We start from the raw sequence: 16,256 nt of genomic DNA, 5'->3' as shown, positions 1-16,256 counted from the left end.
ATGTGACCTGTGAGTGTTAATCACATGGCGATGTGAACTAGATTATTGACTCTAGTGCAAGTGGGAGACTGTTGGAAATATGCCCTAGAGGCAATAATAAAAGTGTTATTATTATATTTCCTTGTTCATGATATTTGTCTTTTATTCATGCTATAACTGTATTATCCGGAAATTGTAATACACGTGTGAATACATAGACCACAATATGTCCCTAGTGAGCCTCTAGTTGACTAGCTCGTTGTGATCAACAGATAGTCATGGTTTCCTGGCTATGGACATTGGATGTCGTTGATAACGGGATCACATCATTAGGAGAATGATGTGATGGAGAAGACCCAATCCTGAGCATAGCACAAAGATCGTGTAGTTCGTTTGCTAGAGCTTTGCCAATGTCAAGTATCTCTTCCTTTGACCATGAGAGCGTGTAACTCCTGGATACCGTAGGAGTGCTTTGGGTGTATCAAACGTCACAACGTAACTGGGTGACTATAAAGGTGCACTACAGGTATCTCCGAAAGTATCTATTGATTTATGCGGATCGAGACTGGGATTTGTCACTCTGTGTAAACGGAGAGGTATCTCTGGGCCCACTCGGTAGGACATCATCATATGCGCAATGTGACCAAGGAGTTGATCACGGGATGATGTGTTATGGAACGAGTAAAGTGACTTGCCGGTAACGAGATTGAACAAGGTATTGGATACCGACGATCGAGTCTCGGGCAAGTAACATACCGATAGACAAAGGGAATTGAATACGGGATTGATTAAGTCCTTGACATCGTGGTTCATCCGATGAGATCATCGTGGAGCATGTGGGAGCCATCATGGGTATCCAGATCCCGCTGTTGGTTATTGACCAGAGAACGTCTCGGTCATGTCTACATGTCTCCCGAACCGTAGGGTCTACACACTTAAGGTTCGATGACGCTAGGGTTATAAAGGAAGTTCGTATGTGGTTACCGAATGTTGCTCGGAGTCCCGGATGAGATCCCGGACGTCACGAGGAGTTCCGGAATGGTCCGGAGGTAAAGATTTATATATGGGAAGTCCTATTTTGGCCACCGGAAAATGTTTGGGATTTTTCGGTATTGTACCGGGAAGGTTCTAGAAGGTTCCGGAGTGGGGCCCACCTGCATGGGGGGACCCACATGAACGTGGGTAGTGGGGGAAAGGCCCCACACCCCTGGTCAAGGCGCACCAAGATCCCCCCTTAGAAGGAATAAGATCATATCCCGAAGGGATAAGATCAAGATCCCTAAAAAGGGGGGATAACAATCGGTGGGGAAGGAAATGATGGGATTTCTTTCCTCCCACCTTGGCCAACGCCCCAATGGACTTGGAGGGCAAGAAACCAGCCCCTCCACCCCTATATATAGTGGGGAGACGCATGGGAGCTTGAACACGAAGTTCTGGCGCAGCCCTACCTCTCTCCCTACTCCTCCTCTCCCATGGTGCTTGGCGAAGCCCTGCTGGATTGCCACGCTCCTCCACCACCACCACGCCGTTGTGCTGCTGTTGTATGGAGTCTTCCTCAACCTCTCCCTCTCTCCTTGCTGGATCAAGGCGTGGGAGACGTCACCGGGCTGTACGTGTGTTGAACGCGGAGGTGCCGTCCATTCGGCACTAGGATCATCGGTGATTTGAATCACGACGAGTACGACTCCATCAACCCCGTTCACTTGAATGCTTCCGCTTAGCGATCTACAAGGGTATGTAGATGCACTCTCCTTCCCCTCGTTGCTGGTTTCTCCATAGATAGATCTTGGTGACACGTAGGAAAATTTTGAATTTCTGCTACGTTCCCCAACAGGCGTGCCCAGGGGGTAGGGCGCGCCCTCCACCCTCATGGCCAAATGGTGGGTCCCCCTGGTGTGTTCTAAGTGCCAGAAATTCTCGAATATTCTACAAAAATTCATCCTCAATTTTCAGGGCATTTGGAGAACTTTTATTTTTGGGGTATTTTTTTGCAAGGATAATTCAGAAAACAGACAGAAAATACTATTTTGGTTTATTTAATCTAAATAACAGAAAGTAAAAGGAGGGTTTAGAGAGTTGTGCCTTTTAAATTCATCCATCTCATGCTCATCAAAAGGAATCCACTAACAAGGTTGATCAAGTCTTGTTAACAAACTTCTTCCGAATAACATGAAACCGGAGAATTTTCGAATAACACTAGGTTACCTCAATGGGGATATGCATATCCCCAACAATAAGAATATCATACTTCTTTTTGACATTAGGAAGGGGGGTATGCTCATTACCATTAACATGAAAAGTGATATTGCCTTTATTGCAATTAATAACAACCCCTGCAGTATTCAGAAAAGGTCTACCAAGGATGATCGACATATTGTCGTCCCCGGGAATATCAAGAATAACAAAATTTGTTAAAATAGTAACTTTTTCAACCACAACAGGCACATCCTCACAAATACAAATGGGTATAGCAGTTGATTGATCGGCCATTTGCAAAGAGATTTCAGTAGGTGTCAACTTATTGAAATCAAGTCTATGATACAAAGAGAAAGGCATAACACTAACACCGGCTCCAAGATCACATAAAGCAGTTTTAACATAGTTTCTTTTAATGGAGCATGGTATAGTTGGTACTCATGGATCTCCAAGTTTATTTGGTATTCCACCCTTAAAAGTATAATTGGCAAGCATGGTGGAAATTTCAGCTTCCGGTATCTTTCTTTTATTTGTAACAATATCTTTCATATACTTAGCATAGGGATTCATTTTAAGCATATCAGTCAAACGCATACGCAAGAAGATAGGTCTAATCAATTCAGCAAAGTGCTCAAAATCCTCATCATCCTTTTTCTTGGATGTCTTAGGAGGAAAAGGCATGGGTTTCTGAACCCATGGTTCTCTTTCTTTACCGTGCTTCCTAGCAACGAAGTCTCTCTTAGTGATTCTTTGATTGTGGGTTATCAAGATCAACAACAGGTTCAATCTCTACATCATTATTATTACTAGGTTGAGCATCAACATGAACATCATCATTAACATTATCACTAGGTTCATGTTCATCACTAGATTATGTTTCACCATCAGAAATAAAAATATTATTGGGATTCTCTGGTGTGTCTATAACAGGTTCACTAGGAGCATGCAAAGCCCTATCCTTATTCTTTTTATTTTTCTTAGAAGGACTGGGTGTATCAGTATTATTCTCTGAGAGTCTTGCTCAATTCTCTTAGGATGGCCCTCAGGATACAAAGGTTCCTGGGTCATTCTACCACCTCTAGTCATAACTCTAACAGCATTATCATTGTCCTTATTATTTAACTCACCAAGCAAATCATCTTGTGCCTTAAGTACTTGTTCTACTTGAGTTGTAACCATGGAAGCATGTTTACTAATAAGCATAAGATCACTTTTAACTCTAGACATATAATTACTACCTCTTGAGCTTGTGTTCGTTTTCCCTTGAAGAGGAAAGGGTGATGCAGCAAAGTAGCGTAAGTATTTCCCTCGGTTTTGAGAACCAAGGTATCAATCCATTAGGAGACGACACACAAGTCACCGAATACCTGCACAAACAATCAAGAACTTGCAACCAACGTGATAAAGGGGTTGTCAATCCCTTCACGGTCACTTGCAAAAGTGAGATCTGATAGAGATAATAAAGTAAATATTTTTGGTATTTTTGATCTATAGATTAGAAAGTAAAGATTGCAAAATAACAGATCGGAAACTAGTAAGATGTAAACGAGATTTAATAATATGGAAAAGAGACCCGGGGGCCATAGGTTTCACTAGTGGCTTCTCTCGAGATAGCATGCATTATGGTGGGTGAACAAATCACTGCCGAGCAATTGATAGAAAACCGCATAATTATGATGACATCTAAGGCAATGATCATGAACATAGGCATCACGTTGGTGTCAAGTAGACTGACTCCTGCCTGCATCTACTACTATTACTCCACACATCGACCGCTATCCAGCATGCATCTAGAGTATTAATTTCATAAGAACGGAGTAACACATTAAGCAAGATGACATGATGTAGATGAATTAACTCAAGCAATATGATGAAAACTCCATCTTTTTATCCTCGATGGCAACAATACAATACGCGCCTTGCTGCCCCTACTGTCACTGGGAAAGGACACTACAAGACTGAACTCAAAGCTAAGCACTTCTCCCATTGCAAGAAAGATCAATCTAGTAGGCCAAACTAAACCGATAATTCGAAGAGACTTACAAAGATATCGGATCATGCATATAAGAATTTAGAGAAGAACCAAATAATATTCATAGATAATCTTGATCATAAATCCACAATTCATCGGATCTCGGCAAACACTCCGCAAAATAATATTACATTGAATAGATCTCCAAGAACATCGAGGAGAACTACTCACGCTTCATCGGAGAGGTAATGGTGTTGATGTAGAAGCCCTCCGTGATCGATTCCCCGTCTAGTAGATCACCAGAAAAGGCCCCAAGATGGGATCTCACGGGTACAGAAGGTTGCTGCGGTGGAGAAGTGGTTTTGTGGCTCCCCCTGATGTTTTTAGGGTATAAGAGTATATATAGGTGAAAGAACTAGGTCGGGAGCTACGAGGGGCCCATGAGGGTGGGGTCGCGCCTACCCCCCTGGGCGTGCCCTCCTGCCTCGTGGCCTACTCGTTATGTCTCCGACTTCATCTCCAAGTCTTTTGGTTTGCTTTCGGTCCAAGAAAGATCACCGCGAAGGTTTCATTCCGTTTGGACTCCAATTGGTATTCCTTTTCTCCAAAACTCTAAAATAGGCAAAAAAAACAGAAACTGGCATTGGGCCTTTGGTTAATATTAGTCCCAAAAATAATATAAAAGAGCATATTAAAGCCCATTAAACATCCAAAATAGATAATATAATAGAATGGAACAATAAAAAATTATAGATACATTGGAGACGTATCAAGCATCCCCAAGCTTAATTCCTGCTCGTCCTTGAGTAGGTAAATGATAAAAACAGAATTTTTTATGTGGAATGCTACCTAACATATTTATCAATGTAATTTTCTTTATTGTGGCATGAATGTTCAGATCCGAAAGATTCAAGACAAAAGTTTATATTGACATAAAAACAATAATACTTCAAGCATACTAACAAAGCAATCATGTCTTCTCAAAATAACATGGCCAAAGAAAGCTATCCCTACAAAATCATATAGTCCGGTTATGCTCTATCTTCATCACACAAAGTATTTAATCATGCACAACCCCGATGACAAGCCAAGCAATTGTTTCACACTTTTGATGTTCTCAAACTTTTTCAATCTTCACGCAATTCATGAGCGTGAGCCATGCAGATCGCACTATAGGTGGAATAGAATGGTGGTTGTGGAGAAGACAAAAAGGAGAAGATAGTCTCACATTAACTAGGCGTATCAACGGGCTATGGAGATGCCCATCAATAGGTATCAATGTGAGTGAGTAGGGATTGCCATGCAACGGATGCACTAGAGCTATAAGTGTATGAAAGCTCAAAAATAAACTAAGTGAGTGTGCATCCAACTTGCTTGCTCACGAAGACCTAGGGCACTTTTGAGGAAGCCCATCATTGGAATATACAAGCCAAGTTCTATAATGAAAAATTCCCACTAGTATATGAAAGTGACAACATAGGAAACTCTCAGTCATCAAGATCATGGTGCTACTTTGAAGCACAAGTGTGGGAAAAGGATAGTAGCATTGCCCCTTCTCTCTTTTTCTCTCATTTTTTTATTTGGGCCTTTTCTCTCTCTTTTTTTATGGCCTCTTTTTTTCGTCCGGAGTCTCATCCCGACTTGTGGGGGAATCATAGTCTCCATCATCCTTTCCTCACCAGGACAATGCTCTAATAATGAAGATCATCACACTTTTATTTACGTACAACTCAAGAATTACAACTCGATACTTAGAACAAATATGACTCTATGTGAATGCCTCCGATGGTGTAACGGGATGTGCAATGATTCAAGAGTGACATGTATGAAAAATTATGAACGGTGGCTTTGCCACAAATACGATGTCAACTACATGTTCATGCAAAGCAATATGACAATGATGGGGCGTGTCATAATAAACGGAACAGTGGAAAGTTTCATGGCAATATATCTTGGAATGGCTATGGAAATGACATAATAGGTAGGTATGGTGGCTGTTTTGAGGAAGGTATATGGTGGGTGTATGGTACCGGCGAAAGTTGCGCGACACAACAGAGGCTAGCAATGGTGGAAGGGTGAGAGTGCTTATAATCCATGGACTCAACATTTGTCATAAAGAACTCACATACTTATTGCAAAAATCTATTAGTTATCAAAACAAAGTACTACGTGCATGCTCCTAGGGGGATAGATTGGTAGGAAAAGACCATCGCTCGTCCTCGACCGGCACTCATAAGGAAGACAATCAATAAATAAATCATGCTCCAACTTCATCACATAACAGTTCACCATACGTGCATGCTACGGGAATCACAAACTTCAACACAAGTATCTCTCAAATTCACAACTACTCTACCATCATGACTCTAATATCACCATCTTCATATCTCAAAACAATCATAAAGAAATCAAACTTCTCATAGTATTCAATGCACTTTATATGAAAGTTTTTATTATACCCATCTTGGATGCCCATCATATTAGGACTAATTTTATAACCAAATTACCATGCTGTTCTAAAAGAATCTCAAAATAATATAAGTGAAGCATGAGAGATCAACAATTTATATAAAATAAAACCACCGCCGTGCTCTAAAAAGATATAAGTGAAGCACTAGAGCAATATTGTCTAGCTCAAAAGATATAAGTGAAGCACATTGAGTATTCTAATAAATCACGATTCATGCGTGTCTCTCCCAAAAGGTGTGTACAGCAAGGATGATTGTAGTAAACTAAAATTCAAAGACTCAAATCCAACACGCTCCAAGCAAAACACATATCATGTGGTGAATAAAAATATAGCCTCAAGTAAAGTTACCGATAGACGAAGACGAAAAAGGGGATGCCTTCCAGGGCATCCCCAAGCTTAGGCTTTTGGTTGTCCTTGAATTTTACCTCGGGGTGACTTGGGAACCCCCAAGCTTAGGCTCTTGCTACTCCTTATTCCAAAATCCATCAAATCCTTACCCAAAACTTGAAAACTTCACAACACAAAACTTCAACAGAAATCTCATGAGCTCCGTTAGTATAAGAAAATAAACCACCACTTTAATTTACTGTAATGAACTCATTATTTATTTATATTGGTGTTAAACCTACTGTATTCCAACTTCTCTATGGTTCATATCCTCCGATACTACTCATAGATTCATCAAAATAAGCAAACAACACACGAAGAACAGAATCTGTCAAAAATAGGACAGTATGTAGCAATCTGTAACTTTCGAATACTTCTGTAACTCTAAAAAGTCTGAAATAAATTGGTGGACATGAGGAATTTGTCTATTAATCTTCTGAAGAAAGAATCAACCTAAAAGCACTCTTCTGTAAAAAAATGACAGCTATTCTCGTGAGCGCAGAAGTTTCTGTTTTTTACAACAAGATCGCAAAGACTTCACCCAAGTCTTCCCAAAGGTTCTACTTGGCACAAATACTAATTAAAACATAAAACCATATATAAAAGAAGCTAGATGAATTATTTATTACTAAACAGGAGCAAAAAGCAAAGAACAAAAATAAAATTGGGTTGCCTCCCAACAAGCGCTATCGTTTAACACCCCTAGCTAGGCATAAAAACAAGAATAGATCTAGGTATTGCCATCTTTGGTATGCAATCCGTAAGTGGCTCTCATAATAGATTCATAAGGAAATTTAATTTTCTTCCTAGGAAAGTGTTCCATGCCCTTCCTTAACGGAAATTGGAATCTAATATTTCCTTCTTTCATATCAATAATTGCACCAATCATTCTAAGGAAAGGTCTACCAAGAATAATAGGACATGTAGGATTGCAATCTATATCAAGAGCAACGAAATCTACGGGCACATAATTCCTATTTGCAACAATAAGAACATCGTTAATCCTTCCCACAGGTTTCTTAATGGTGGAATCCGCAACATGCAAATTTAAAGAACAATCATCAAATTCACAGAACCTAGCACATCACACAAAGTATTTTGAATCATGGAAACACTAGCACCCAAATCACACAAAGCATACCATTCATAATATTTAATATTAATCTTAATAGTAGGTTCCCACTCATCATAAAGTTTGCTAGGGATAGAAACTTCTAGTTCAAGCTTTTCTTCAAAAGATTGCATCAAAGCATCACCAATATGTTTAGTAAAAGCTTTATTTTGATTATAAGCATGAGGAGAATTTAACGCGGATTGCAACAAGGAAATACAATCTATCAAAGAGCAATTATCATAATTAAATTCCTTGGAATCCAAAATAGTGGGTTCATTGCTATTTAAAGTTTTGACCTCTCCAATCCCACTTTTATCAATTTTTGTATCTAGATCTAAAAATTCCGAATCATTGGGACGCCTTTTAACTAAAGTTGACTCATCTCCAGTCCCATATTTATCAAGATTCATATTGGAAAAAAAAGATTTAATAGGAGTCACATCAATCACTTTTAGATCTTCATCATTATTATCATGAAGACTAGAAGAACACGCTTTCACAAACCAATATGTTTTAGCACGCATCTTAGCGGTTCTTTCTTTGCACTCATCAATGGAAATTCTCATGGCTTTGAGAGACTCATTGATATCATGCTTAGGTGGAATAGATTTAAGTTTCAAAGAATCAACATCAAGAGAAAATCTATCCATGTTCCTAGCCAACTCATCAATCTTAATCAATTTTTCTTCAATCAAAGAATTGAAATTCTTTTGCGAGCTCATAAATTCTTTAATACTATTCTCAAAATCAGAGGGAAAATTATTAAAATTTCCATAAGAGTTGTTGTAGGAATTACCATAATTATTAGAGGAATTACTAGGAAACGACCTAGGATTAAAATTTCCTCTATACGCGTTGTTACCAAAATTGTTCCTTCCAACAAAATTCACATCCATAGATTCATTATTATTCTCAATCAAAGTGGACAAAGGCATATCATTAGGATCAGAAGAAACACTTTTATTAGCAAACAATTTCATATGTTCATCCATCTTTCCACTCAAAACATTAATCTCTTCAATTGCATGAACTTTTTTTTCTAGTGGATTTTTCAGTGTGCCATTGAGAATAATTAACCATAATATTATCTAGGAGCTTAGTGGCGTCTCCTAACGTGATTTCCATAAAAGTGCCTCCCGCGGCCGAATCTAAAAGAGTTCTAGAAGCAAAATTCAATCTAGCATAATTTTTTTTATAATCATCCACAAATTCAAACCATGTGTAGGGTAATTACGTATCATTAATTTCATCCTCTCCCAAGCTTGTGCAACATGCTCATGATTAAGTTGCTTAAAATTCATAATATCGTTCCTAAGGGAGATGATCTTAGCGAGAGGGAAATACTTTGAGATAAAAGCATCTTTGCACTTATTCCATGAATCAATACTATTTTTAGGCAAAGATGAGAACCAAGTTTAAGCACGATCCGTAAGCGAAAACAGAAATAGCTTCAATTTAACAATATCATTATCCACATATTTCTTATTTTGCATATCACACAAATCAAGGAAGTTGTTTAGATGGGATGCAGCATCTTCACTAGGAAGGCCAGAGAATTGATCTTTCATAACAAGATTCAACAAAGCAGCATTAATTTCACAAGATTCAGCATTGGTAGTAGGAGCAATCGGAGTGCTAATAAAATCATTGTTGTTGGTGCTGGAAAAGTCACACAATTTAGTATTATCTTGGGCCATCGTGACAAGCAATCAATCCAACACACAAGCACACAAGAAGCAAGCGAAAAGAGACGAACGGAAAAGGGGTGAAGAAAAGGCAAAAGTTTACAAAAATCATTTTAGAAGTGGGGGAGAGGAAAACGAGAGGCGAATGGCAAATAATGTAATGCAAGGGAGAAGAGTTTATGATGGGTACTTGGTATGGCTTGACTTGACGAAGATCTCCCCAGCTATGGCACTAGAAATCCTTCTTGCTGCCTCTTGAGCTTGCGTTGGTTTTCCCTTGAAGAGGGAAGGGTGATGCAGCAAAGTAGCATAAGTATTTCCCTCAGTTTTGAGAACCAAGCTATCAATCCAGTAGGAGACGATGCACAAGTCACCGTATACCTTCACAAACAATGAAGAACTTGCAACCAACGTGATAAAGGGGTGGTCAATCCCTTCACGGTCACTCGCAAAAGTGAGATCTGATAGAGATAATAAAGTAAATATTTTTGGTATTTTTGATGTATAGATTGGAAAGTAAAGATTGCAAAATAATAGATCGGAAACTAGTAAGATGTAAACAAGATTCAGTAATATGGAAAAGAGACCTGGGGGCCATAGGTTTCACTAGTGGCTTCTCTCGAGATAAGCATGTATTATGGTGGGTGAACAAATTACTGTCGAGCAATTGATAGAAAAGCGCATAATTATGATGACATCTAAGGCAATGATCATGAACATAGGCATCACGTCTGTGTCAAGTAGACCGACTCCTGCCTGCATCTACTACTATTACTCCACACATCGACCGCTATCCAGCATGCATCTAGAGTATTAAGTTCATAAGAATGGAGTAACACATTAAGCAAGATGACATGATGTAGAGGAATTAACTCAAGCAATATGATGAAAACTCCATCTTTTTATCCTTGATGGCAACAATACAATATGTGCCTTGCTGCCCCTACTGTCACTGGGAAAGGACACCGCAAGATTGAACCCAAAGCTAAGCACTTCTCCCATTGCAAGAAAGATCAATCTAGTAGGCCAAACTAAACCGATAATTCGAAGAGACTTGCAAAGATATCAAATCATGCATATAAGAATTCAGAGAAGTACCAAATAATATTCATAGATAATCTTGATCATAAATCCACAATTCATCGGATCTCGGCAAACACACCGCAAAAAAATATTACATCAAATATCCAAGAACATCGAGGAGAACTTTATTTGAGAATCAAAGTGAGAGAAGAAGCCATCTAGCTAATAACTATGGGCCCAAAGGTCTGTGGTAAACTACTCACGCTTCATCGGAGAGGTAATGGTGTTGATGTAGAAGCCCTTCGTGATCATTTCCCCCTCCGGCAGATCACCGGAAAAGGCCCCAAGATGGGATCTCATGGGTACAGAAGGTTGCGGCGGTGGAAAAGTGGTTTCGTGGCTCCCCCTGATGTCTTCAGGATATAAGAGTATATATAGGTGAAAGAACTAGGTCAGTGGAGCTACGAGGGGCCCATGAGGGTGGGGGCGTGCCTACGCGCCCTCCTGCCTATGGCCTCCTCATTACGTCTCCGACTTCATCTCCAAGTCTTCTGGTTTGCTTTTGGTCCAAGGAAGATCATCGCGAAGGTTTCATTCCATTTGGACTCCGATTGGTATTCCTTTTCTGCAAAACTCTAAAATAGGCAAAAAATCAGAAACTGGCACTCGGCCTTTGGTTAATAGGTTAGTCCCAAAAATAATGTAAAAGAGCATATTAAAGCCCATTAAACATCCAAAACAGATAATATAATAGCATGGAACAATAAAAAATTATAGATACGTTGGAGACGTATCAATAATCACTCAAGTCTTCAACCATGTAAGCATTGCGTTTCAATTGTCTAACAAAATAAGCATTGAAGTCTCCTTGTCTAATAATAAAATTATCAAACTCATCCAAGCATTGACTAACAAACTTAGTAGATGGGATTTCACCCTTATCAAATCTATAGAGAGAATTTACCTTTACTACCCGTATCTGGTTATCAAGATCATGTCTCTCTTCAATAGGCGGTAAATTCTTAACATCTTCAGCTTTAACACCTTTTTCTTTCATAGATTTCTTTGCCTCTTGCATATCTTTAGGACTAAGAAATAGAATACCCCTTCTCTTCGGAGTTGGCTTAGGAGTTGGTTCAGGAAGTGTCCACTCATTATCATTACTCAATATATTATTCAATAGCAATTCAGCTTGGTCAATAGTTCTTTCCCTGAAAACACAACCAGCACAACTATCCAGGTGGTCTCTGGAAGCATCGGTTAGTCCATTATAAAAGACATCAAGTATTTCATTTTTGTTGAGAGGTGATCAGGCAAAGCATTAAGTAATTGGAGAAGCCTCCCCCAAGCTTGTGGGAGACTCTCTTCTTCAATTTGCACAAAATTAAATATTTCCCTTAAGGCAGCTTGTTTCTTATGAGCAGGAAAATATTTTGCAGAGAAGTAGTAAATCATATACTGGGGACTACGCACATAACCAGGAGCAAGAGAATTAAACCATATCTTAGCATCACCCTTTAATGAGAAAGGAAACAATTTAAGAATATAGTAATAGCGAATTTTTTCCTCATGAGTAAATAGGGTGGCTATATCATTCAATTTAGTAAGATGTGCCCCAACAGTTTCAGATTCATATCCATGGAAAGGATCAGATTCAACCAAAGTAATTAACTCAGGATTGACAGAGAATTCATAATCCTTAACAGTAACACGGATAGGTGAAGTAGCAAAAGCAGGGCCATATTTCATTCTAGCATTCAAAGACTTTTCTTTCAGCTTAGCTAACAGTTTCTTAAGATCATATCTATCATTGCAAGCAAAGAAGTCTCTAGCAGTTTCCTCATGCATAACATAACCCTTAGGTACAACAGGCAATTCATATCTAGGGGGAGAATCTTCATCATCACTTTCATTAATATCATCAGTTATAGTAATTTCATTCTCTCTAACCCTAGCAAGTTGTTCATCCAAAAATTCACCTAGTGGCACATTATTATCAAGAGAGAAGTAGTATCATCATAAGCATCATGCATAGCAGAAGTGGCATCATCAATAACATGCGACATATCAGAATCAATAGCAGGTGTAGGTGTCGCAAGTTTACTCAAAACAGAAGGTGAATCAAGTGCAGAGCTAGATGGTAGTTCCTTACCTCCCCTCGTAGTTGAGGGGAAAATCTTGGTTCTTTGATCTTTCAAATTCTTCATAGTGATCAACAGATATAAATCCCAAGAGACTCAGAGAATAGAGCTATGCTCCCAGGCAACAGCACCAGAAAAAGGCCTTGATAACCCACAAGTAAAGGGGATCACAACAGTTTTCGAGGGTAGAGTATTCAACCCAAATTTATTGATTCGACACAAGGGGAGCCAAAGAATATTCTCAAGTATTCATAGCTGAGTTGTCAATTCAACCACACCTGAAAGACTTAATATTTGCAGCAAAGTATTTAGTAGCAAAGTAGTATGGAAGTAACAGTAACGGTGGCAAAAGTAACAGTAGCAGTTTTGTAGCAATCATAACAGTGGCAATGGATAAGTAACTAAGAAAAGATCAATATGTGAAAAGCTCGAGGTGATGGATCAGTGATGGATAGTTATGTCGGATGTAATTCATCACGCAACAGTTATAACATAGGATGACACAGAACTAGCTCCAGTTCATCAAAATAATGTAGGCATGTATTCCGAATATAGTCATACGTGCTTATGGAAAAGAACTTGCATGACATCTTTTTTCCTACCCTCCCATGGCATCAGGGTCCTAATGGAAACTAAGGGATATTAAGGCCTCCTTTTAATTGAGTACTGGACCAAAGCATTAGCACTTAGTGAATACATGAACTCCTCACACTACGGTCATCACCGGGAAGTGTCCCTACTATTGTCACTCTGGGGTTTGCCGGATCATAACACGTAGTAGGTGACTATAACTTGCAAGATAGGATCAAGAACACTCATATATTCATGAAAACACAATAGGTTCAGATCTAAAATCATGGCACTCGGGCCCTCGTGACAAGCATTAAGCATGGCAAAGTCATATCAACATCAATCGTAGAACATAATGGATACTAGGGATCAAACCCTAACAAAACTAACTTGATTACATGGTAAATCTCATCCAACCCATCACCGTCCAGCAAGCCTATGATGGGATTACTCACGCACGGCAGTGAGCATCATGAAATTTGGTGATGGAGGATGGTTGATGATGACGATGGCGACGGATTCCCCTCTTCGAGCCCCGAACGGGCTCCAGATCAGCCCTCCTGAGGAAGAATAGGGCTTGGCGGCGGCTCCGTATCGTAAAACGCGATGAATCCTTCTCTCAGATTTCTTTCTCATCGAACGTGAATATATGGAGTTGGAGTTGAGGTCGGTGGAGCTCCAAGGGCCCACGAGGCAGGGGGCGCACCCTAGGGGGTGGCGCGCCCCCACCCTCGTGGCTAGGGTGCGGGCCCCCTGTTGATTCTTTTGCCAGTATTTTTTACTAATTGCAAAACTTGACTCCGTGAAGTTTCAGGTCATTCCGAGAACTTTTATTTCTACACAAAAGTAACACCATGGAAATTTTGCTAAAAACAGCATCAGTCCTGGTTAGTTCCATTCAAATCATGCAAATTAGAGTCCAAAATAAGGGCAAAAGTGTTTGGAGAAGTAGATACGTTGGAGACGTATCATCATACATCTTTGAAAGGTAGCGGGTGAATTATATAAACCAAACAGCATACGTCTATAAGCAAAGGTACCAAAAGGGCAAGTAAAAGTGGTCTTTTCTTGATCCTCTTTTGTCACAGGTATTTGAGAGAAACCAGAATAACCATCTAGGAAGCAAAAATGTGTATGTTTGGATAGTCTTTCTAGCATTTGATCAATAAAAGGTAGAGGGTAATGATCTTTTCTAGTAGCTTTATTTAATTTGTGGAAATCAATTACCATTTTATAACCTGTAACAATTCTTTGTGGGATCAATTCATTTTTATCATTAGGAACAATAGTAATACCTCCCTTCTTAGGGACACAATGAGCAGGACTTACCCACTGACTATCAGTAATAGGATAAATTATAGCTGCCTCCAGAAGCTTTAGTATTTCATTTCTTACCACTTCTTTCATCTTAGAATTTAACCGGCGTTGGTGATTGAGAACTGGTTTAGCATATTTCTCTAATTTTATTTTGTGCTGACATAGAGTGGGACTAATGCCCTTAAGATCATCAAGAGTATATCCAATAGCAGCACGGTGCTTCTTTAGAGTTTTCAATAATTTCTCTTCTTAATGCTCTGAAAGGTTAGCACTAATAATAACATGATATATGTTCTGTTCATCGAGGTAAGCATATTTAAGAGTATCAGGTAATTGTTTAAGCTCAAACATAGGATTTCCCTTGGGTGGAGGAGGATCTCCGAGTATTTCAATAGGCAAGTTGTCTTTAAAAATAGGTCCTTGCTTAAAGAATACTTCATATATCTCCCTTCTTTCATTCATAAACATATCATTTTCATGGTCTAGCAAATATTGTTCCAAAGGATCATTAGGAGGCACGGCAATAGAAGAAAGATCAATAATTTCATCCTTACTAGGCAATTCTTTATCTTGGGGTTGTTTATGAAATTTAGGGAAACTAAAATCATGAGACATATCCCCTAACCCAACAGTAACAATATCTTTTTCGCAGTCTATCTTAGCATTAAGAGTATTCCAGAAGGGTCTACCAAATATAATGGGACAAAAGTCATCTTGTGGGGAACCAAGAACAAGAAAATCAGTAGGATATTTAATTTTCCCACACAAGACTTCAACATCTCTAACAATCCCAACTGGTGAAATAGTATCTCTATTTGCAAGATTAATAGTAACATCAATACCTTCTATCTCAGCAGGTGCAATATCATGCATAATTTCTTTGTATAAGGAATTGCACTCACACTAGCACCCATATCACATAAGCCATGATAACAACAATCTCCTATTTTAACAGAAACAACATGCATGCCAACAACAGGTCTATGTTTATCTTGAGTATCGGGTTTAGCAATTCTAGCAGCTTCATCACAAAAATAAATGACATGCCCCTTAATATTATCGACCAAGAGATCTTTAACCATGACAATACTAGGTTCAACTTTAATTTGCTCAGGGGGTGTAGGTGTTCTAATATTACTTTTACGAACCACAGTTGAAGCTTTAGCATGATCCTTTATTCTGACAGGGAAAGGTGGTTTCTCAATATAAGCAGTAGGAACAATAGGATCAACATTATAAGTAATAGTTTCTTCTTCACTTTAATAGGTTCTACTACTTTCACTTCAATGGGAGTATGATATTTAACCCACTTCTCCTTAGGGAGATCAACATGAGTAGCAAATGATTCAGAAAAAGAAGCTACTATCTCGGAGTCAAGTCCATATATAGTGCTAAATTCACG

The sequence above is a fragment of the Triticum aestivum genome, chromosome 5B (assembly GCF_018294505.1).
Source record: "Triticum aestivum cultivar Chinese Spring chromosome 5B, IWGSC CS RefSeq v2.1, whole genome shotgun sequence".
In the NCBI taxonomy this organism is placed as follows: Eukaryota; Viridiplantae; Streptophyta; class Magnoliopsida; order Poales; family Poaceae; genus Triticum; species Triticum aestivum.
The sequence above is the reverse complement of the archived record's forward strand: the minus strand, read 5'-3'. Positions refer to the sequence as shown.